Raw genomic sequence first — 8,819 nt, forward strand, 5'->3', positions numbered from 1 at the left:
GCCAACTCTTGGGCTACTCTTTTAACAACGAATAGTGGGATTGACCGTCACATCATAACGCCCCCACGGCTGAAAGGGTGAGCATGTTTGGTGAGACGGGGATTCGAACCCGTGACCCGCAGATTGCGAGTCGAGCTCCCTAACCACCTGGCCATGCCGGGCCTAGCTTTACAGCCACCACAAGCGTATCTATATACAACCCACGAGCACGGAGTAATGGGTAGAATGTTTTTTGGTTTTAAACATTTTTAATTCTAAATGTTGACGTAAATACTAAACGTAGATTAATTTTTGGGTAATATGTTTTGATTATTTTTTCAATTTGATATTTGAGTTTTAAAACGTTGTTTGCTAATGAAAGGAATGATAATATATAGTGGATATTTAGAGACAGCGTGTGGCTTTTTGATGGGTTCTATTTTATTTGTTAAAAATTATCGTGTGATGGAATGAAAGATATTAAGGGGATGACCATTAATTTGTAATATGTTATGAAATTTCTGAGTGAAGACAGAAGTAGCCAGAACAGGTATTATACACTGTGTTTTGTGGTTTTGTAGAACAAGGTTATGTTTGATGGAGTCTGGTATGAAACTGTTGAAACGAGTGTATAAGCCAGTAAATGTTTTCTTAAGGTAAAAATATGCAGCAAAGAGATTGTTTATTTTGTTATTTAAACGTCTAAAAAAGTTAAGTTATGGTTTTCTTCCAACTTGCATGTAAAGTTTATATATGTATGTTGTGAGTTTAGGTGTTTTAAAAACTCCTTGACGTGATCAGTGTTGTGAAAGAGTCGAAATGTATTATCAACATTTCTCCTATAATCTATATAATACTGGTTTGTAATAAAGGAGGAAATTATTAACGTTCGTAATAACATGGACAAATATTTGAAAGGGTCAGACTTAGAGGTGATCCCATCGCCACTCCATCTATCTGGTCATAAATATGACCATTTAAAAACAGAGTGATTATCCTGGGGGCCAATTGAAGAAGCTGTTCGAATTTTTATTGGTTAAAGCTAGAGTGTAGAGCATTTTTGGTAGTGAATATCTGTTTACTAGTTATTTTAATTGTTTGCTCAAGTGGGATGTTAGTGAACAAGGACTGAATATCAAAGCTGGCCATAACGAATTGGGTGCAGTAGGAAATTTAGATATCTCTTGAGCAAAAGAAAAAGAATCTATAACAGTAAATTTGTTCTTAGTTAGTGATCTTAATGCAGGTTCAAGATATTTAGCAAGTTTGTAGGCGTGTGAACTAAGAGTAGATAGAATAGATTTGAGGGTTAAACCATTTTGTGTATTTTCGGGAAGCCATACATAAAACCAGGGCGGGAACCTGTAAGATAAAGTTCTACAAAAGTGGTGTCAGAGATGAGTTTACAATTTTTGAAATATCTTAAATTCCGTTGAAGCTTTTCTTCACGCTTGAGAGTAAGTTTAAACCAATCATTATCAAGGGGTTTAAACTTTGTTCTGTGATTTTAAAATGTCTTCCATTTTCGAGACATAATCAGACCTGTTTAAAATGATGACACCTTTATCTGGCCGGATAACAATAGGTTTCGGTTACTAGCAAATTATTTTAAGGCAGAACACTGAACCTGTGCAATAGAAGAAAGTTTATTAAGTGGTTGAAGTTATAGAAGGAGGACAATACCGCATTTTAAACTTTAGTTGTCATAAGACCTTCTATATTTGGTGTGTTATTTTTGTTAAAATTAGGAAAGGATTTAAGAGTTTGTAGATACGTTCAAATGGAAAAAGTAGCTTGACAAACTTAGTTTACGGTAGGTAGACAAAAAATTTAAACCTTTTGATAGAGCATTTTGACATTGTTCACTTAAGGTAAGATCATTAAACTAATATTATCAGGATTTATGTTACTAGATTTTCCTTCTGGAATTAGTTTTCTAAACTTTACATTCTGGTTGTGTTCAAGTCTGGCGATGGTTATCAGGTTCAGATTTTCAATCAGAATGATGAGATGATGAACGTCGTTCCACGAAATTGTCTTTTTAAGTTCAAGACTGGGTGCAGTATGTTGGTTAGTTAGCTGTCTCTATTAAAGATGTTTTTTGGTAATACCGTGCTTTTAATATTTATTGAAAATAATAAAACGTTTATATCTACGAGTTCATAGAATCGAAAATTTTCATTGCTTACACAGCGGAAAATCTAAGAAAAATTCCAAGAATTTACGCCACAACGAATAGATCTATGTATCAGGAATTTATGCTACAACGCAACTGTGTAAAGTACGAACTTTACTCAATACTTATTTGTACTGAAAATTGTAAAATGACAAACGTTAGTGAATGAGTGTTTAATAAATGCAAAAATGCACACTTTACTGAGTATGTAGCTAAACGAGAAACATAGAAGCAAAAAGGTGAATAAAAAAATTAATAAAAAAACTCTAGAAGTATCCAACAAGATGTATAACAAGGGGTTTTTTACACGTAAATTAACAGGTAAGAGCCAAATATACATACACCCAACTATACTCATAAATAGCTAGGTAAATGGGCAGACTACTATATATCGAGGTAGACGTCCTGACTTATGGACGTGGAGAGTCAAAAGACATATATAAAGTTCTTGTTCAGGGAAAGACTGTAGAATATCAACACAGAATTGCGGTTAAGGACTGAACTGGTTTACCGATTAATCTATTCATGTTTCTGCATCCATTCCAACCATGGCTAATGCAGCAAGATGACAATTGTCTTGTTCGACATTTGATAATGACATGGTTGATAATCTCTTTGGTATGCCAGTCGGCCTTGAGACATCGTGATCGGTTCTTCTCGGTCACTCACCTTTGCCAGATAGAACGAAAGATCAACAAACACAAATATGCACGCTGTTTACGAATTATACAAACAAACTAATATAAAAGCCCGTCACAAATGACGGGAAACCATTATTGAATTATTAACGAAAATTATAGAATTTAATTAAAACGAATTTGTCTGTACCTCCAAAATGCACCTACTCTTCACTTATTTCATCAGTCTCGAAGTTATTCTTTAATCACCACATTTTTAGTAAAAACTACACAGAGAAATGAAATGTTATCGTGAACAAAAGTACATGTACACTCTGAAAAGACTTAAATAATACTATTGAGCCTTTTCACTGTATTTTAGGTCAGGAAGTAGAAAACATAGTGCGGACATTCCGACACAAATTTTCAACTCTTTCCACTGTACAAAGGATAAAAGATATTTAGCAGTAATAAACATTTATTTGTCTTTATGGTTTAAGTCCAAGTAGATAATATATGTGTTAAAGTACCAAAAGAATAGTTATTAATTAATATTTATTCGCCACTTAAATTTTTTTTAAATACTGACTCTATAGCGTTGATAATAATAGGCCTATTTGTAGACTAATTTAATAGAACACTTCTTGGTAATTTTTTTTTTTTTTGCTTTTAGCTACAACTCAATGTCGCAAAGCTTCTGAATTAAACTATTTTGCTGTTATATCACCGAAGTTATAACAAAATTAAAGAATTAAAAAACAAACTTTTATAACAAATCAACATGAATATTGAATATTCAACATAAACACCTTAGTTGGCCTAAGAACAATCAGGTGATAGTTTTATTGCTAAGTGACGATGTATATTGTTGAGCATTACCTACTCACTGTTGGTTTAATTTCAAAATGTTTTGTGAATTAAACCAGTATTTGGGCATATAACATAGTATTGTCTTAATATTAGCAGTGTGTTGGGTTATACACTAATTACTATTGTTGAGTTACAGCGTTGTTTGGGCATATAATATAGTAAGTATTACCTAAATAACAACAGTGGGTTGGGTTATACATTAATCACTATTGTTGAGTTACAGCGGTGTTTGGGCATATAACCTAGACAGTATTATCATAATATCAACAGTGTGTTGGGTTATACATTAATCACTATTGTTGAGTTACAACGGTGTTTGGGGTTATAATATAGTCTGTATTGTTCTTATACCAAAGTTGTCTTGAATTAGTTATACCTTACTGTTGTTCTTATAAGATGTACATCAAACTTTGTTTCACTCACTGAGTTACATCACAAATGTTTTCCTCGTTATTTTCTCTGCCTGGCTTTGCGTACGCCCCCACCTTAGTAGATACTTTTAACAAATACAGTATGCAGTAAAACTCACATAGTCACAGATATGGCAAACGTAAATAACTTCATCTACTTAGAACAGATATAGTCTAAATCTTATTGAGATCATTTTGACGAGCCTGTGGGAGAGTTACAGAAAATGTAAGACTCACGTTGTTGTCATAATGCACATTTTCAGCCTACTATCAATCCCCAAGTCGGAATAACATGGGAAATATTCTCTGAAACGCCTTCACGAACATGAACTTTAATCAAATTAACTAAAATATCAAATAAACTTCGTTGCAGAGTTATAAGTATGCAGTAAATAACGTATGTGAATGACTGGATGAGGATTTTACAATAAAGTTAAGTTTAATAAAATAATGACAGAGTATTATTGGTCTTACATATAATTTCATTGCTGAACGTGTTTTACATTTACAGTTTACGGTTTAAGAGAATTGTTTTTATCAAGCAGTGTATTCCAAACAATTAAGTCATCAGTTTAGTCTTAATTACACGGTGTCTATAGGAAATTACTTATAGCTTTTTTTTAAACGAAAATACGGTGGATTTTAATCGTATTTCCAACAAAACATCGTTCAAATATTATGTATAACAATATCATAAGTGATTATTTTGAAATTATTTGATATTGTCTAGTAAGGCTTACTATTTTGAACGAGTGTTTTAATTTAAACTCTCAAATTAGAAATGCTTTTTATGGTTTTTAAACCTTGTTTAAACTTTCATTGTTGTTAATTGATTTAAACATGATGTTGATAATTTTTAAGTCTTGAATATCAGCCACAAAAGTAATTTTTCTTCTAAAATCCCGAGTTTCTCTGCTCATCGAAGTTGTTATTAGGTGTGTAAGTTTTTAGGGACTTGTTATTAGATGTGTAAGTTTTTAGGGACTTGTTATTAGATGTGTAAGTTTTTAGGGACTTGTTATTAGATGTGTAAGTTTCTAGGGACTTGTTATTAGGTGTGTAAGTTTTTAGGGACTTGTTATTAGGTGTGTACGTTTTTTTTGGACGTGTTGTTGGGAGGCGGATTATAAATCGTGAAACTGTTAAAGTTCTTGAACAGGAAACAAACATACAAGTACAACAATAAGTATGTGTTTTGTTTGTTCATATATTCACGCTCGGGTGATTATTCAAGTTCATACATAGTAGGCTTATGCGTGTTCTACACGAATTATGTACGTAGAAAGCTGCTGACTGACACCAGTATTATTTAACAACCTGTGTTGCTTGCGAACGCGGCAGACATAGCTCTGTGCGATGGACCGTACATAATGTAGTTTGAGTTTATATCAACCGATAGTTATGCTTTCATCACGTTTAGACTGAAGTTACGTTTAAACGCGCCTTTTTTATTGTTCGTCTGTTCTAACGTTCTTTTCTCTGTACTGCGGTTTCGAGATTGTCAGGAATAGCGTTACAATCTGTAACGTGACGAATAAATAGCAGTATGAATAAGCTGTAGGGAAGGGACTCTGTGGGTTTCCTTCGCATGGTACAAACTCAATTTAAAGCTTACATGCAACATGCTACCTTGGAGAATTAATTTGTGAAAGGAAAACTAATTTCCTCATCGTGTATTCCGTCCGACTTCCCACAGTATTTTTCTTCAAGAGTACGCGTTTGTCACCGCTGCTTGATCCTATTAAATTCAAACATTCTAATTTGGAACAATACATTGAAAATCATTCCATGTTTGAAATCCAAGGGTTTTAGAAATATATTTAACTACTCGGATGCTTTTGATGGGCCTAACTTCCGTGAGCTAAACTTGTAAAGTTCTCGGATTCGCGCACTTGTAATTTTGCTTTATACTCCACCCCCTCTCTATAGCCCCCAGTAGCACAGCAGTATATCTGCGTACTTACAACGCTAGAAACCGGGTTTCGATACCCGTGGTGGGCAGAGCACAGAAAACCCATTGTGTAGCTATGTCCTTAACTTCAAACAAATTCTCTCTATAAATATGATTTTATAAAATAAAACGATGAATTGCAAAACGATATTTCATTTGAATGGCCAGTTCATAATAAATATGTTCTTGCAAATGATATAAAAAGTCACTGCATTATTTAATGACTCGGTCTCATGTAACTCTCTAACCAGAAAGGTGTTCAAGCTCACCGCCAGGGCGCGCCACCTTATTTACCCAACGTCTCGCTATGAGGTTTGTTCCATGGCGCCATAATCAAATGTCGTGATACAGTCGAGGAGAGTTCTTTATACCTAGAAAAGGTGATACATGAACATTTTCACTTGTAAAATAAGTAAACATGACTTGCTGTACTAGAAAAGAAGTATTACCACCAATTTACAACCAAACCTTGTAGTAACACATAACATAAACTGTTTAGTTACGGTTCATTCGGACGTAGTTAATTGGTTACTTATAAAAGATTGCCTTCTGTGTAACTTATGATTTGTCTGAATGTTAATATCCTTTCAAAGACCCCCCCCCCCTCCAGTGGCACAGCGGCATGTCTTCGGACTCACAACGCTGGAAACCGGATTTCGATACCCGTGGTGGGCAGAGCACAGACAGACCATTGTGTAAGTGCCCGGCATGGCCAGGTGGTTATGGAGCTCGACTCACAATCTGCGGGTCGCGGGTTCGAATCCTAGTCCCACCAAACATGCCAGCCCTTTCAGCCGTGGGGGCGTTATAATGTAACGGTCAATCCCACTATTCGTTGTTAAAGAGTAACCCAAGAGTTAGCTGTGGGTGGTGATGACTAGCTGCCTTCCCTCTAGTCTTACACTGCTAAATTAGGGACGGCTAGCGCAGATAGCCCTCGTGTAGCTTTGCGCGAAATTCAAAACAAACAAACAAACAAACCACTGTGTAGCTTTGTGCTTAATCACAAACAAACAAAAGATCGTATTCAATTATCCGTATACCTAATGGAGATTTATCGAATCTGTTCTTTTCAATAAGTTTTTTTTGGTCACGCAACGCTACACAAAGAGCTTTTTGCTCATAGCTGTCCCCAGTTTTAAACTGATAGACTAAAGGGAATACAGCTAGTCAAAAGTATATACTTCCAACTCTTGTCTGACTAAACAGTGGGATTTGATTGTCACTCTTATAGCGCACACACAGATACAAAGTGCAAAGCACGTTTTTGCGGCAACAGGCCACTAACCGTGAATCCTCGGAATTACAATCGGTGTACGCTAAGGACTAGGTCACAACTGGCTCCAAGTGAACTTGTATTATATAAACCAATAATGAGGATGAATTATTTTAGTAGTCGTTGTAACTTTTGTTTGTAATTAACGTTTCTGATAAACTTCATCACGTTGCTCAACATGAATGATGACATCAGAATTCCGCCCACGTTTTGTAGGGTAAAGACCTGCTTAACTGACGTAGAACAGTTCAGTTTCTCAATAAACTTAGTTTCCTCATAGTCTATAATCAAGTCGATGACGGTAGTTAATCGAGAAAGTAAGAAAGTAAAAATCCAATAGATATCCAGGTTCAAATGGAAAGCTCCGGTATTACTTGAAAGTCCAGTACTATTTGATTTAAGAAACAAATCAACTATAAAGTCGTCTATGACGTATCAAACAGTCATTGCTGAACGGAAGGATAGTTCAGCTAAAAATTTTCATTATATTGGATATTTGATTATTGTACATCTTAAAGGATTCGATAATAATAAATAGTGGCGAACGAATGAGAACTTATTGAATAAAGATGGATTTCATAGCTTAATTACAGAGACAGACGAATATTAGAAGACAGCTGAAAGAATCACATTTCTTCTTCACAACTTAAAAAATTTAGAGAAAATTACATTTTCTTCAAGTTTGAAAAAATGTTACACTTTATATTCATTACCACTATGCAAACACATGCTACAATAATTAAATTTCGAAAAGCTTTTATTGTTTGGTAGTAAGGTGTTTCAAATTTTAAGGGAAAAAACAAATATGAAAATGCCCATCAACAGAGGGGGGGGGGGGACACTGTATAGTGATTACAAAATTTGCATAGATTCTATAGACTTACGACGCTAGAAACTTGGTTTCGATACCCGTGGTGGGCAGAGCACAGATAGCCCTTCCTGTAGCTTAACCAGAAACAAACAATCATCGACTCCTAGCTTCCTAATGCATACAAGTTAAGCTAACCAGAAATATCGTAAAATATTATTACTTCAACGTCATTATTATTACAATGTCATCCTCAGGAGTGTAATGTCGAAACATGTAGAATCATCAACTTTTTGAAGGCCATAGATAGGCCTAAATAAAATGTTTTTAATTGTGTACCAGTTTAACGTTGAATATTATTTATGATTTTAACTTTATACACAAGTGCCAAAATACTATAATTAAGGTTATGTTTGATGAAGTCTGGTATGAAACTGTCAAAACGAGTGTATAAGTCAGTAAATGTTTTCTTACGGTAAATTGATGTAGCAAAGAGATTGTTTATTTTGTTATTTAAACGTCTAAAAAAGTTAAGTTATGGTTTTCTTCCATCTCACATGTAAAGTTTATAGATGGATGTGGCGAGTTTAGGTATTCTAAAAATCAACTCCTCCCTGTTATCATTGATGTAATCAATTCTGGATTCTCAGTATTTTTATTTGATATTTATTATTATTGTTACGACAGCGGAAGTCACGTGACGCTAGTAACACGTGATGAGTATCTAGAAGA

Source organism: Limulus polyphemus, unplaced genomic scaffold, assembly GCF_000517525.1.
Source record: "Limulus polyphemus unplaced genomic scaffold, Limulus_polyphemus-2.1.2 Scaffold2194, whole genome shotgun sequence".
Classification (NCBI taxonomy): domain Eukaryota; kingdom Metazoa; phylum Arthropoda; class Merostomata; order Xiphosura; family Limulidae; genus Limulus; species Limulus polyphemus.